Source organism: Humulus lupulus, chromosome 3 (genome assembly GCF_963169125.1).
Source record: "Humulus lupulus chromosome 3, drHumLupu1.1, whole genome shotgun sequence".
In the NCBI taxonomy this organism is placed as follows: Eukaryota; Viridiplantae; Streptophyta; class Magnoliopsida; order Rosales; family Cannabaceae; genus Humulus; species Humulus lupulus.
Window position 1 is genome coordinate 201,998,611 of NC_084795.1, and position 16,206 is coordinate 202,014,816.

A 16,206-nucleotide genomic window follows, 5' to 3' on the forward strand; every position below is an offset into this window, starting at 1 on the left:
TAATTAAACATTTTTACATGGGATCCCAAAAGTAGTAAAGTTAAAAGGGAGTTAATAAAATTCAGAACAAAAGTACAGCTACTAGCCACTCTAAGGGAAAAACAGACATTTAGGTTCTCCCCGTCCTGCATCGCTCCTCGGTCGTGGCGGCTGATCAGCTGACTATGTACATTCAACCTCAAAGCTCTCCAACTCAGGACTGGTCCACTTTGCTCTTGCCTTTACCTGCACCACGTAGCACCCGTGAGCCAAGGCCCAGGAAGAAAACACAATAACAGAGCATAATCATCAAATAAACAACCAGCCAACTATTACAGTATACCCATATACTCAACATTCCAGATATTCACATTAATCAAGTATTCAACATACTAAGTACATCATTTCTTATCAATAATCTAATCACATATGATAATCAGGGTTAACGACCTTAGGCCGCACCATCTGTTTATCCCATTGACTCTGACCAGCTTAAACCGAGCTCAGTGAATATTAAGCTGTACTCAGCTACCAGTGGCTGAGCCGCGCCCTGTGCGCAAATATAGATTACGACACCCTTAGGCCGTTTATCACATGTCCCATGGCATAATACCATCTATGAAATTATACAGATATAAGGAGCAATTAGTCCCAACATAATTACATAACCGGGTGCAGTTTTCTTACCTTCAAATTCCAATAGCTTTGTTCAGTTTAATCCTCAAGCACGATCTAGTTCGAGCCTTAGCGTAGACCTAGTCACGGCCATAAATTAATATCAACACTAAACTTCAATACCAAAACCTAACCTCGGGACCAATCCCGAGCCCTGGGGAAGCCCTAATCCACCAAACGGGGTGGTGGAATCAAACCCCGAGCCCCCGAGCGAAAACCCTAAGAAATAACCCAACAATCCACTTCTGGAAACAGGGTAGCGCTACAGCGCCACAAAGTGGGCGATCTAGCGCAACAAGTAGAACTAAAAGCGTCAGGAAACCCAAGCCTCGTGCTGTAGCACCCAAAGGCTAGCGCTATAGTGCTAGTCACAGACCAGCAACACCCTGTTTTTTCCTTCTTTAATTTTCTTGAACCAAAACCCCTTGGAACCCTTCCAAGCCTCATCTATACTTCAAAATAAGCCTACCAATCACTACACCTCATCCCAAATGGCCCAACAACCAAAAACTTAGCCACATGCACCTTTAAATAAAGAAAACAAGATTTGACTCCTAGACTCAAGAACTCAACCAGAAAACTGGAATTTGTTACCTCAAATGGGGACTTCCATCTTGAGTTACCCTTAGTATCCCTCTAGCCTTTAGCTCATCAATTCTTCAAGCTTAACTCCCTAGAATTCCCATCCAAAACTCAATTCAAACCCAACTCATCAAAACCAGAAAAACTCAGTCTAAACTCTTTAAGCCTTACCTTAACTTGATGGTTAATCCCAGCTAACCCTCTACAACTTCTTCAAGGATCAAGGTTCCAAAGCCTAGCTGTGACTCCCTTAAAATTTACATCTTCAATTTCCTCTAGAAATGGCGAAGAGATGACCCAACCGAGAGAGAGAAAGTAATAGCTCCAAGTGTTCTGTTTTTCTTTCCTTCCTTCTTCTTTTCTTTTCCTTTAGCTTCTGAGTCTTTCTACAACTTCCACTAAAGCCATAAAGCAGAATATAACCTATCCCTTAGTAAGCCAAATGACCACAGTGCCCTCCCAATAATAACAAAACCTTTAAATCACTCTAAGGGCATTTTGGTTATTACTCCTGATTCCAGCTAATTCCTCGACTGTCTTTAATATTTACCGCTTACTTTTCGATCCCTAACTAATCACCAATTATATTTCTCAATATAAAATAATCTCCAATATACTTCTCAAATTCCCAGAAATACCCCTAGACTCATCCCGAGCCGGGTATAAATCCCCGCCGTGACTTCTCCGCTAAACTGCTCACTAGGATCGCCTTGAATCACGAGTTGTAGATATATCCACATAATAATGTGGTCTAAAAAATTTATCACAAATATTTACATTTATGCCCTCAACAGGCCAAAATTACAAATATACCCTTATAACCTAATCAGGGCCTACATGCATACTAATACACATAGTCATGCTTCACATTTATCCAAATAATCATATAAGCATGCTTTTCACATAATCATGCATTTTCACCATTAATTCACATAACTTCTAATTGTGCCCTCCTGGCACACTAATCAAGGCCCTTAAGCCTTATTAGTAATTTTGGGTCATTACAAGCTTAACCTACGGACTAGTACATACATACATCTTGGGAACTCGGTAGTATAATTGAGTGGGAGTGTTAATCATAGATATGAAATCTATAGCTTCTGATGAAGAAGTAAAACGATGGTTTCCTTTTAGTTTGGTTCAAGGTGCTAAATGATAGAGATCTCATTACAGTAATTAAATTAGTTTACTGAAATATCATGTACAAGGAACTAAGTGTTTTAAGGATAAAATACAATGAGGGGTAAAATGGAATTTTAGTCCCATCTCATTGTAGACCGTCTATAGAGGATTGAGTGACAAATATGGTTGTCACAATGGATAATTAATAGCATATCTATATTTGTCATAGAGAGTTCTATGAATTCAATAGTTAAATTCCGAGTCTTTAGTGGAGTCACGAGGAATTAATAAGTTAGTAAATTTATTTGTTAGATTTATGACAACTTATTGGAGCTTGATTTCATAGGCCCATGGTTCCATTATACCTTGGATAAAATAATCTAGACAGTCTCAATTAATTGATTTAATTTTCAATTAGAATTATCAAAGTTGACCAGGTCAATTTTTGATAGTTTCACAGAGTTATGTAATTTAGAAAAGAAAAGAGAAATTAGGGCAGATTTATTAATTAAGATAAATTGGTATCTAAATTAATAAATAAGTTTAAATCAAGGTTCAAATTAAAAATAATTAATTTGATTAAGGATTTAAATAATTATTTAATTAATTAAATCAATAGAAAATAATACATGCCTTGATTTTAAGTCCAATGGGCTTATAATTAAATGGGAAATTTCACGTGCCCAAAGCCCATAATAATTTTGACCTGGCTGTTAATTGGCTATTATTTTATTGCTTTTCTAATTAAATTAAATGGTCTAATTGAGTCTACAAACGGAGTGCTAAGTGAGAAATGAAAACAGAAGTTCAGATTTCAAAAACACAAGTTTCTAAGCCTCTTAGTTCTTTTCTCTTCGTCTCTCTGTATCTATCTCGTGTGTTGAGAATTTCTCACTGTAGTCTAGGTGATTCTAAGGATACTTTGGAAGACTGTGAAGATTATAGAAGATCAGTTCAGTTTCTTGATAATACTTTGCGACATAAAGGATACAAGGGTTAGAGAAACTGAAGGAAGGACGCATTCATTCCGCTGCGTATAATGTAAGTATTCTTATCATTATTTCTCTTTGAATTCAATTTTAGAAACATGTTCTAGGTTATCTCATATTAATTTGTTTGATATTAGATCTACATGACAATAAATAAAGATCATGTATAAGTTTTCCCAACAAAAACAACCAATACAATATATCTTCCCTTTGGCCTTACCTGCACCATAGAGCACCCGTGAGCCGAAGCCCAGCAAGAAATCTCAACACAAAACATATAACATATATAACAATCCACAGAGTACAACAAAATAGCCAAAGGGCTAAACACATAATGGCCAATGTCATCCCAGGCGCTTTACCAGGCCCTGGCTCCGTGGTCTTCACCGAGAAGGTGGCTCCAGCACCCTAAGAGGGTTTCGCCCTAGTGGCCTACCCTCAGCGTTCTCAACGCCGAACCCGGCCCCTTGACGTACTTGGCTTCCTGCCATTCTCGACCTTCGTCGTCCCCTGCCTTCATCGTACATTTACAATCATGCATCACATAGCCTAATATCAACATACATTTAAACATATACTGAACATAAACATTAGGGCCACGCCCTACAATACAGACAATAGGGCTTCGCCCTGCCATACAAACAATAGGGTCACACCTTGCTCTACGGGTACAATAGTTTCCTTATCTTTAATCCGAGTGCTAAAAGTCAAGCAAGGAATCACAACTTCCAAGAACAATCCACTCCCGAGTCCTAGCAGTAACCTAGTCACAAACCATAAGTAACGTTCTTGTTACTATCCAATTTTATAATTGAACCCTAGAACCAATCCTGTGTTATCGAGACTACCAATTTTCCCCACACGGGGTGGTGAAATCGTCCCCGAGTCCCCTGCTCCTAAGCCCTAAAAATACAAATATAAGAGCCTTGAAAATGGCCTAACATTGCGACTTAGCCATTCAGGAGCTGCGACACCCACCCAAGCCATGCCCCAAGTGCACCTAAGTCCCAAAAGGTCCCAAAACTCCAAATAACACCACATACATAACATATATGCATCAAAATCCAATCCAAACTCACACCTAAACTTAATTTCAATCAATGGTTTAAAATTATACAAAAACTTAAACCAAACCAGAACCATTTCAAAACATAAAGGAATACTTATCTTCAGAATAGAATTTCGACCCTAGGCTGCCTCCAATGCCACTCCAAGATTCAATCCTATAATTCCAATGCTTATGTTCCTCAAAAATTCATTCTAAAACCCAAATTCAGAAATTAACTTCACATTCCTCAAGAACAACAAAAAAGACCTAAACCACAAAAATGAAATCCTTACATCCTCTTAAATTTCAAGATTTATAAGTATGAATGTGTAACGACCCCAAATTCGCTATTAAGGCTTCAGGGCCTGGAGTAGTGTGCCTGATGGGCATAATGGAATTCTGTGTGTGTCTTTAGTGAGTTTTATGCATGATTATGATTTGATGCACGTTATATGACTATTTGATTAATTGAGATGCATGACTATGTGAATTAGTATGCATGTAGACCTGATTGTCTTAGAATGAGCATGATTGTAATTTGGCCATTTTAGAGCACAACTGTGATAATTGTATTATGTGATTTGTGCCATGTGAGTGTGATGTTTTATCAGGATGCACGCATCGAGACGGTCCTATTGAGCCAATTAGTCTAAAAGTCACAACGGGATGTTGTACCCGGCTCGGGAGGAGCCTAGGGGTACTTTAGGAATTTCATAAGTTGAAGTGAGAACTAATGGTTATAGTTTTGGCAATTGAGTAACCTGGGTAACCGTTTGTAACTGCTGTGGGTAACAAGTTTTAAGATAGAAAGTGATAGAACTGAAGTGGGAGCTTAGGAGGAGTTCAAGGAAGCTTGTTGGGTGGATTCTTCACTTAAGGATTTCGGAGGGGCTCGTGCTAGAGGACCGTGCTCGTGACCATGGTGCATCGGAAAGCTCGGGATACAGGTAAGAAAACCGTAACACCCGAGAATAGGGCATGGCCCCACTGTGTAATTGCAGGGCATGGCCCTAGATTATATTATGTGCAAATGTTTAACCTTAAATGAATCATGATGTGTGTGAATGATTATTTCGAATGTACTATATGAGTGATTATAATGAAATGAACGGCAAGGGCCGAGAGCGGCGTAGGCCGGGTACGGCCGTGGGGCCGGAAGTAACACTCAAGCACATGGGATGCTTATAGTCAGGGTGGGACCCAAGGGATACATGAGTTATCCTCACGGTGAGAACCGAAACCCCAAGCTTTGGTAAGGCCTCTGGGGCGGCATGGCCGTACTTGTTTATTATGATGGTTTTCCTATTTATCAGTGAATTATGCCAGCTATATTATTTGCATATGTTATGTTCTTCTTGAGTTTTCTTGCTGGGCTCGGCTCACGGGTGCTCCGTGTGGCAGGTAAAAGCAAGGAGTTAGTCAACCGGCCATGAGTATGGAGAGCGTGGGGGCGGCGCGTACATGTTCGGCCTGCCCGACTGCTTTGGTTGGGGGCATTTTGTATATGGCTGTATTTACCATTCTTTTGAGAGTTGATCATGTGTAAATCTATTTTTGAATTGGAAATATTTTGTAAACCTTATTTTGGGATCCCAGATGTTTTATACTTAACGTTTTCAATGAAGTTAAACATTTTAAAAGAGTACAGCCTTAAATTTGATTTATTCACACTTTTGGTTTTTGAACCACTTAGAGTCAGTCAAAAGCACGATTTCTATTTTTAAACTCACTTAGTAACGGCTCTAGGGTAGTAAGGCGTTACAGAATGTCTGCTAATTCATTTCCAAAACTTGAATTTCACTTCCAATTCCTCAAAACACTGAATTCTCAAGTTTGTTATTGGGTTTTCTCCTTCTAGAGTTCCTAAGAACCAATTGAGTGTGAATGGGAGAGTGTTGAATGAGTATGGCTTTCCTTCAGCCAAAGGTTATCTAATTACTGCCCTAAAGATCATTCTACCCTTCCCTCTAACTTAGTTCTAGGCTAACCCACAAGGGTATCTAGGTCCTTTCACCCTTTTGCGAAACGCCTACTTTAACTTATTATTTCAGTAATAACACCAACCTTAAGTTACTTGTAATTACCAATCTAACACCTAAATACCAAATTCGTGACTTTCTGATAACACCGCAGTGTTGGGAAAAACTTATACATGATCTTTATTTATTTTCATGTAGATCTAATATTAAACAAATTAATATGAGATAACCTACAACATGTTTCTAAAATTGAATTCAAAGAAAAACAAAGATAAGAATACTTAAAGTATACGCAGCAGAATGAAAGAGTCCTTCCTTCAGTTTCTCTAACTCTAGTATCCTTTGTGTCGCAGAGTATTATCAAGAAACTGAACCGTTCTTCTAATTTCTTCAAGTCTTCCAATGTATCCTTAGAATCACCTAGACTAGTGTGGGAAATTTTCAACACATGAGATAGATACAGAGAGGAGAAGAGAAAATAACAAAGAGGCTTAGAAAAGGACTTGTGTTTAGAGAGAATCTAAAACTATCAGAAAACCAGTGATTAAACTTATATGTCGTCTGTCTTGACTTCTCTCTAAGCACTCCTTTTGTAGACTTAATTAGGCCATTTAATTTAATTAAAAAATCAATAAAACAATAGCCAATATGAAGCCCTAGGTCAAAATTATCATGGGCTTTAGGCTGGTGAAATTTCCCATTTGATTATAAGTCTATTAGACTTAACATTACGACCTGTATTATTTTCTATTGATTTCATTATTTAAATCCTTTATCAAATTAATTATTTATAATTTGAACATTGATTTAAACTTATTTATTAATTTAGATACCAAATTATCTTAATTAATAAATCTGCCCTAATTTCTCTTTTCTTCTCTAAATTACATAACTCTGTGAAACTATCCAAAATTGACATGGTCAACTTTGATAATTCTAATTGATAATTAAATCAATTAATTGAGACTATCTAGTTGATTTTATCCAAGGTACAATGGGGACGATGGGCCTATGAAATCAAACTCCAATAAGCTATCATAAATCTAACAAATAAATTTACTAACTTATTAATTCCTCGTGACTCCACTATAGTCTTAGAATTGCACCCTTGAATTCATAGAACACTCTATAACAAATATAGGTTCACTATTAATTATCCATTGTTACAACCACAATTGTCACTCAATCCTCTATAGATGGTCCACAATGAGATAGGACTAAAATATCGTTTTACCCCTCATTGTATTTTATCCTTAAAACACTTAGCTCCTTTTAAATGATATTTCAGTAATTTAATTTAATTACTGAAATGAGATCTCTATCATTTAACACCTTGAACCAAACTAAAAGGAAACCATCATTTCACTACTTCATCTGAAGCTATAGATGTTCATATCTATGATTAACACTCCCACTCAATTATACTACTGAGTTCCCAAGATGTAAGTATGGGCTAGTCTGTACGGTAAGCTTGTAACGAACAAGTCAATGAACTCAAATAATACAATCGGTTAGAATACTAACCACTAAAAATTGAGATTGAATTGAGCTATGGTCAACTATATGATATGACTAGAATAGATAATAATGGTATGTTTACTTATCTTATCAATTGTTAATATCGGTTCAGTCCGATGTAACAAATACATCTGATCTTATCTACTTTGGTAATGTTCTGGAAAGAACATAACACTACAATGTGTAAGTAGATCATATCGTAGATTAGCAAGTCAGTGTAAATCCTGTGCAATGACTAATATTAGGACTAAATTATTTTGAACAAATAATTATATTTATATTCCACTGTGATTATGTCATTATGAATACGATTAGCTATATGCTCGGGATTTAATAGAAGATTATATTAAACAAATAATCATGATAATAAAACATGTGAGCAAAGTGATTAACCAAGTCAAAAAATGATTTCTATTCTATTATTGATAATAAAATGAGATTATAAAGAATTTGGGTTTTAATTAGGGCATAAAACCCCAACATACTCCCACTTGCACTAATTGAAACTAATGCCTTAATTCTACTAATCCCATTTCCTTGATATGCTTATCAAATGTTGCTTCTGGTAGTGTCTTCGTAAACGGATCCGCAAGATTGTCTTCAGTGACAATCTTCATAACCTTCACATCTCCCCTGGCCACATATTCTCGAATAATGTGATACTTCCTTTCTATATGCTTACTCCTCTTGTGACTTTGTGGTTCTTTGGAGTTGGTTATCACTCTTGTTTTGTCACAAAACAACACAAACAGTTTATCCATTTCTGGAATAACACCAAGATCAGAAGCTGCTTCTGACGCGGCTATGTACTCAGCCTCCATGGTGGAAGCTGAGATTGTAGACTGCTTTGCGTTTCTCTAAATCAGAGCTCCACCCCCAAGAGTAAACACCATTCTAGAAGTAGACTTCATGTCATCGACATCAGTCTGAAAATCTAAATCGGTGTAGCCTACAGGGTTCAAAACACCACCCTTGTAGACTAACATATAATCCCTAGCCCATCTCAAATACTTCAGGATATGCTTCACTGTTATCCAATGTTTCGGTCCTGGGTTTGATTGATACCTGCTCACTACTCCCACTGCATAGCAGATTTCTGTTCTAGTACACAATATGGCATACATCAGACTTCCAACTGCAGATGCGTAAGGAAATTTTCTCATTGCGTCTTCCTCTTCAAGAGTCTGGGGAGACTGCTTCTTTGAAAGATGAATTACATGGCAGGACGGTAGACGCCCTTTCTTGGAATTTTTCATTCAGAAACGTTCATGCACTTTATCTATGTAAGCTGCTTGAGATAGAGCTAAAAGTTTGTTCTTTCTATCCCTGATGATCTGGATACCTAGAACATAACTTGCTTCACCCAAATCCTTCATCTGGAATTGAGTGCTCAGTCAATTCTTCACATCTGATAATTTCTTAACATTGTTTCCAATGAGTAAGTTATCATCTACATAAAGAACCAGGAATACCACTATTTGATTTTCCTTCAGTTGGTAAACACAGGGCTCATCAATATTTTGTTCAAAGCCATAGCTTTTGATAATTTCATCAAACCTAAGATTCCAGGAACGAGAAGCTTGCTTAAGTCCATAGATGGACCTATTCAACTTGCAAACTTTTCCTTCTTAACCAGATACTTTAAATCCTTCTGGCTGATCCATATAAATGACTTCGTCAATTTTTCCATTAAGAAAAGCTGTCTTGACGTCCATTTGCCAGATCTCATAGTCGAGAGCGGGTGCTATGGATAGGAGGATGCGAATGGACTTGAGCATGGCTACCAGACTAAAAGTTTCCTCATATTCCAGACCTTTTCTTTGGGTATAACCCTTTGTCACTAATCGAGCTTTATAAGTCTCAATATTTCCATCAACACCTCGTTTCATCTTGTTGATCAACTTTAACCCAATGGCCCTAAAGTCACTAGGTGCTTCCACAAGATCCCAAACGGAATTTGAGTACATGGACTCCATTTCCTGTTTCATGGCTTCGAGCCATAGTTCCTTTTCAGGGCTAGCCATTGTTCGTTTGAAAGACAATGAATCATCATCACTAGTGTCACCAACAATCATATTGGTTTCACCATCCAAACCATAGCGAACTGGGTTCCTAGAAACCCTCCCACTATGACAAGGCTCTGTGACAGTTTGCTGAGGAATAATGGTACTTTCTTCATTTGAATCGACTTGCGTCGGTTGGACATGAAGAGTGGGATTTTCATAATCAACTTGAGTTGATGACAATGGGACATTGGTTGGAGTCAATTCTTTAACCATCTCCTCTAAAACTACTTTGCTGCGAGGTTTGAAGTTTTGGACATTGTCATTTTCCATAAAAGTAGCATTCGTAGAAGTAAACACTTTCTTTTCTGAATGACTATAGAAAATTCCTCCCTGAGTACCTTTAGGATAGCCAACAAACATGAAAAATTCAGTTCGTAGTTCTAGCTTTCGCTCCTTTTTCCTCAGGACGTGAGCGGCACACCCCCAAAGACTATAATGGTGTAAACTAGGTTCATGACCATTCCAGAATTCTAAAGGTATTTTGGGGATTGATTTAGATGGCACGACATTGAGAATTTCCTTCGGAGTTTCAATTTCTTGTCCCCAGAACGAAGTTGGTAGAGTTAAGTAACTAAGCATGCATCTAACAATTTCAAATAAAGTTCTGTTACGGCGTTCCCCTACACAATTTTATTCCAGAGTACCTGGGGCAGCATGTTGTGATAAAATCCCAAGTTCAGTTAAATGATCTTGGAACTGCATATCCAAATATTCTCCGCCCCTATCAGATCGCAAGATCTTTAACGTTTTACCTAATTGGTTCGAAGCCATTGCTAGGAATTCTTGAAACTTTGAAAATGTTTCTGATTTCCTATGCATTAGGTAAAGACATGAGTATCTAGAGTAATCGTCAATGAAAGTGATGAAATACTCAAAACCACCCCTGGCTTGTACATTCAAAGGTCCACAAACATCTTAATGAACAAGTCCAAGTGGTTCTTTGGCCCTATCACCCTTTGCAGAGAATGGACGCTTGGTCAGTTTGCCTTCTAGATAAGATTCACAGACAAGTAATTCACCTAAAGTGAGTTCCCTCAAAGGCTCGTCCTTTGTAAGTCTTTGAATCCTACCATAGCCAATGTGACCTAGTCTCAAGTGCCATAAATACGTCATTTTATCGTTATCGATCTTTTGACGTTTATTGGTCCTAGGTTTAGCTACTTTGAATAAATCATTGTGTAAGAGCGAGGGGTTCATTAGGTCGCAGAATATGAAGCCCGTTTTCCAAACATGCAATACACAATTGTGATCCATTGAAAGAAATAGATATATTAGAACTTGTGAAAGTCATAACAAATTGTTCTAATTGCAACATGGAAACTAAAATTAAATTTCTACTAAAATCGGGAATAAAAAATGCATCATTTAAAATTAAAAATTTATTTCTGAACTCCAGATGAGCTCTTCCTCTAACTTCGACCGTAATGAATGCTTCGTTCCCAACTCTAAGCTTTAAGTCGCCTTCGTCCACTTCCTCCCACGATTCAAGAAGCTGTAAAGAGTTACAAACATGTTTAGTAGATCCAGAATCAATGATCCACACAGATTTATCATTCTCTAAAACACATGTTTCCAAGATAAAATGAACTATAATCATTACCTTTGTTTTTAGCTGCTAGAAACTTACGGCAATCCTGTTTCCAATGCCCCTTCTCTTTGCAGTGAAAACACTTACCTTTACCTTTCTTGTTTTTCTTGTTCTTCCCCTTAGGCGTCTATGCACTTGGTTGTGCACTCATTTTTGTAGCCTTTGCAGGCTTGGGGATGTTGTTTTGTCCACCTTTTCTCTTGTTTCCTGCTTTCGAAGATTAAGTTTGGTTAGCTTCAGCCTTAGCTGGATCAGCAGCAGTAGTAGTAGTTGTCTTCTTTTCTCCTCCCTTACTTGGTCCACCCATGATAGACTCAAAAGTCTGAAGGTCGTTCATGAGCTGCGTCAGACCATAGTTGTGTTTATTCAACACATAGTTGGTGGTGAATGGCAGGAAAGCTGGAGAGAGACTATTGAGGATTAAGCCAACTTGAGTGTCCTCATCTATTATTGCTCCATATTGTTCAGCTTCATAAAAGTAGTTTGTCATCTTGATCAGGTGATCTCGAACATGTTGAGAAGGTTCCATCCGAGCATTAGCATATTTCTTGGTGGCCTCAAAATGAGTTTGCGCTCACTTGGCACCAAACATGTCTTGGAGCTGATCCATGATTTCGTAGGCTATCTCGACATTCTCCATCTTCGTCTTGAGAGTGTCGACCATACTAGTCAAAATGAGTCTGCGCTCACCGTGCCTTGTTGTTAGCCGCCTGCCAATGCTCATACATGTCCCTCACAAACTTGGTAGCTCCTTTAGCTGGAACTTCTGGGGATTCCTCAGGCAAGACGAACTTGGAGTTGTTACCAATCAACACAATGTTGATGTTTTGCTTCCATTTAAGGGAGCTTTCTCTGGTGAGTTTCTCCATCGAAAGTTGAGAAAGGATGGGAGTAGACACAGACACTACTTAACTTAAAACTACAAATTATCAATAAAATAGAAATCACACAAATTTCAAGAAATAGCACAACATATACCAAAATATGTAAGATATGAGAAAAATACCAAAAACAATTATATCTCTAATTCTTTAGGTTTTTAACTAATCTATGATATCCTTGTCCCAGTTGGCGAGAGTAAAAATTACCACTAGTTAAATAGAGTTGTAAACCCATTTAATAATGGATACCACTATTAACAACCTACTATTCGATCAAAATAAGAAAACAAAATATCTTATTTTATGAGCTAGACCCACAGTTTCGATAATCATAGATTTAGTCCTAGTGGTCACCGTAGGGGTGAGTCTAGTAGAATTTGACCTATAATTATCTATCTTTCGAAATCTAACCTTGTCAAAATAACTAATGAACACCCACTACAAGAAAAAATGCTTTTAATGACACCGAAAATGTGTTATCAAAACATACCATAACACTTATTGATGTGTTAAGACCGACTATATTATCGTAGGTCAAGGTACCTTACATAACACTTTATCATTGTTATACAAATGTGTTATTATACTGTCAATGATAACACACTTTCTGTGTTATTTTAATATATAGATAAGTGTTTAATTATGTTATTTATAGTCGATTATATAACACATTTCAATACTTATAAATTTGTGTTATACTACACTTTAGTATAACACTTTTTTTGTGTTATACTACACTTTAGTATAACACTTTAGTATAACACATTATTTATGTTATATAATGAAGTTTGCATAACACAATTCTTTGCATAAAAAGTGTTATTGTAATAGATATTATAACACAATTTTCGTATTATTGTTATATTTAGATATGTTTAAATTCTCATTATATATTTGATTTATATAACACTAATTTATTCTATTATATTTTAATTTTTTTTATATAATTAAAATTAGCTGTCTAATATATACTAGCATCATCAAATGAACTTGATTTTCAAATAACAAAAAGTAAGAACATTGAACATTGTATTAACAATCCACAAATTAGTTTAAAACATTCAACACTGTCATCAACAACAAAATGTTCTTTAAGTATTCAAGGAGTCTAAAAGTTACTACTTTCAGCACAAAGAAATAAACAAAGTTACTACTTTCAAGGAGTCTTAAGTATCCTTTTCTACTTCGCTTGTCACATTTGCAAAATAAACAAAGAAATATTTTATTGCTATTATCTAGCATAACAAATTACTTCAAGAAAAATGCTATGGAAATTATATCCAAGAAAGAACACCACATACAAAATAATGAATTCACAACTACACCAAAGCAAACAAAGAAACCAAACACTAAATTATAAGACATTGGTTATTTTTTGAGTATGAAAATGTACCTCTTGGAATAACTTTTTTAGAAGGCCATGCAACTGTGGAACCAACTGCTTCTTGTATTGTAAGCATCGCATGATTAGGACGAAATAAGTAAGATTCTGGTACAATATCAACATCAACCCATACTCGCATAAAGTCTGGTCCAAGAGGCTTTCCATGTACAGTTATCTTTGGATCCATCTTTTATCCATCCCCAATGAATTTGAATTTGATGTTGTTCTCTTAATAAAATCTTGTTTTTTGTCTGGGATTAACAACTGTTAGACAAGACAATCACATTATTTGCGGTTGTAATTTTAGGGTCATGAAAAGGTCATTAACACACATGCTTTTAAAAGAAAACATGCCTTGGTTGAATTTCAGGTCACCTTAAAAAAGAATTTCAGGTCATACCAGTTAAAAAGATCCTTTTCTTCAGTTAAATATCCTATATTTGCTATTTATCCTATGAATGATTAAAAATGGAAGAATTCCTTTATTGTTTTGCGGTTAGTTGCAGAAGAAGAAGAAGAAAAGAAAGGTAATTAAGTCAATGTTGTTTAATATAGAAGTTGACCATATTGTTATTTTCGACCTCAATTGTTTTGTGGGTTGTAAATATATCAATGAAAAGGCCTAGTGGGCACTAGCCCTTTTAATTTGATTAAGAAAAAAATGGATACTATGTCTAGTGGGCAGCTGACTCTACATCATGTGCTCTTAAGAACTTGTTCCTTGAGAGTATAATATGATTAATTCACTCTTTTAAATCTGTAAAAACAATTGGTTATATGATCCAAATGGTGGTAACCAACCAAAGGGAAAGAAAAGGAAAAGACATTGAACTCTTTTGTTTTTTTTGTTATTATATTTTTGCTCAAGATTATTATTATATTTCTTAGTATTTAGAGTGGTCCCCTCCAAAATTCCACTGCCATGTTAGCAGCTTGTGGAGTGTGTAGTGTGGAGTGTGGACTATTTTTGTATGATAGAATAGATCACATGAAGGATGAGAATGTCAGCCTCATCACCATCTTTTCTTTAATAAACAAAAATATTTAACCTTTCAGTATCATCAATGGTCAGACTTAGATTTTTGTCTTTGTATAATATTCCATCTATGATCTCTGATTTCTCTTCCTATTTTTTATTTTTATGAGCAAGAATATAAATGGTGGGTAAAGTTTTACTTGGATTATGGTGAACCTATTTTCTTACATATGTACTAATTTTAGCATATTATTATTTACTTGTTCCAAATAAAAAGAAATGGCGGACCTAGAAACTTGTTGTTGAAATTATTTTCCTTTCAAAGAATAAGAAGTAATCTTTAGAAAAAGATAAACGTTCCCTGACCCTAAACATTACCAAATATTGGAATGCTTTTAAATACAAAAAATTTCAAAGATATATTGTTTTTAACAAAACATTACCAAATGAGCATGTATTTAAACATCAATTTTAACAAAACAAGTGTCATATATCTCACAATTCAGGGCCAATTTAAGATGCATACATAGCCATATGTTTGTTAGTGTGACCATTTTCTATTAGCATACATTATAAATTCAATCTATTGTACTCACTTTGTTTGGACCTACTTATAGGCTATATAGATAATCAGAATACACCATACCATCATATGGCTAAGTACTTTCAGATTTGGGTTATAATTAATTGAAGAAATTACACTTTTTAATTGTAATTTTATTCCATCATACCATCATATTCTTACCAGTTTTTTTTCCCTCTAGTCTTGGCAGTTTTCCCTCTACGAGCTAATAACTTTCTTGAATAAATAAAAGCATTTCATTTCTTGGTTTTCTTTTAAATTATGGCTTTCTATTTTCTGTTATACTAATCATATCAGCCCCGGTTTCTTATGGAATGAGCATGAATGTTGACTTTTAGGAATACATTTTGGTTTGGTTTGGTAGTCTATTGCGAAACTGCCTCAAAGTTCTTACTTAAGGAACTTCAGACTTTTTGACTGATTTTAATTTGTAGGAAGTGCTTGTGTGTTTGATTCTGCAGTAAAAGGAAGTTTCAACAATGAACAAGGGTAAGATTTTCAAGCTAGCAAAGGGGTTTCGTGGGGTACACTATCTAATACTTGTTTCATAGATTTGTAATTTTGAGTCAGATTTTATATTATATTCTCTGTCTATACATGATTGTAAGGGATTGATGATGATTTTGGTCTTCTTATTATGTAAGTTTTGTAGTATTGATCTCAGAATGAATCCTGCTCTAAGTCTTAGTTCTGTATTCAGTTTCTTTTAACTAACAACTATACAAATAGTTTAGTTAATGCTCTCCTTCAGCTGCACTAAAGAATTAGAGAAGGATTCATTTTGAGATCAATATTAAAGATAATAAATAGTAAAATATTGTGTACAATGTCTGAAT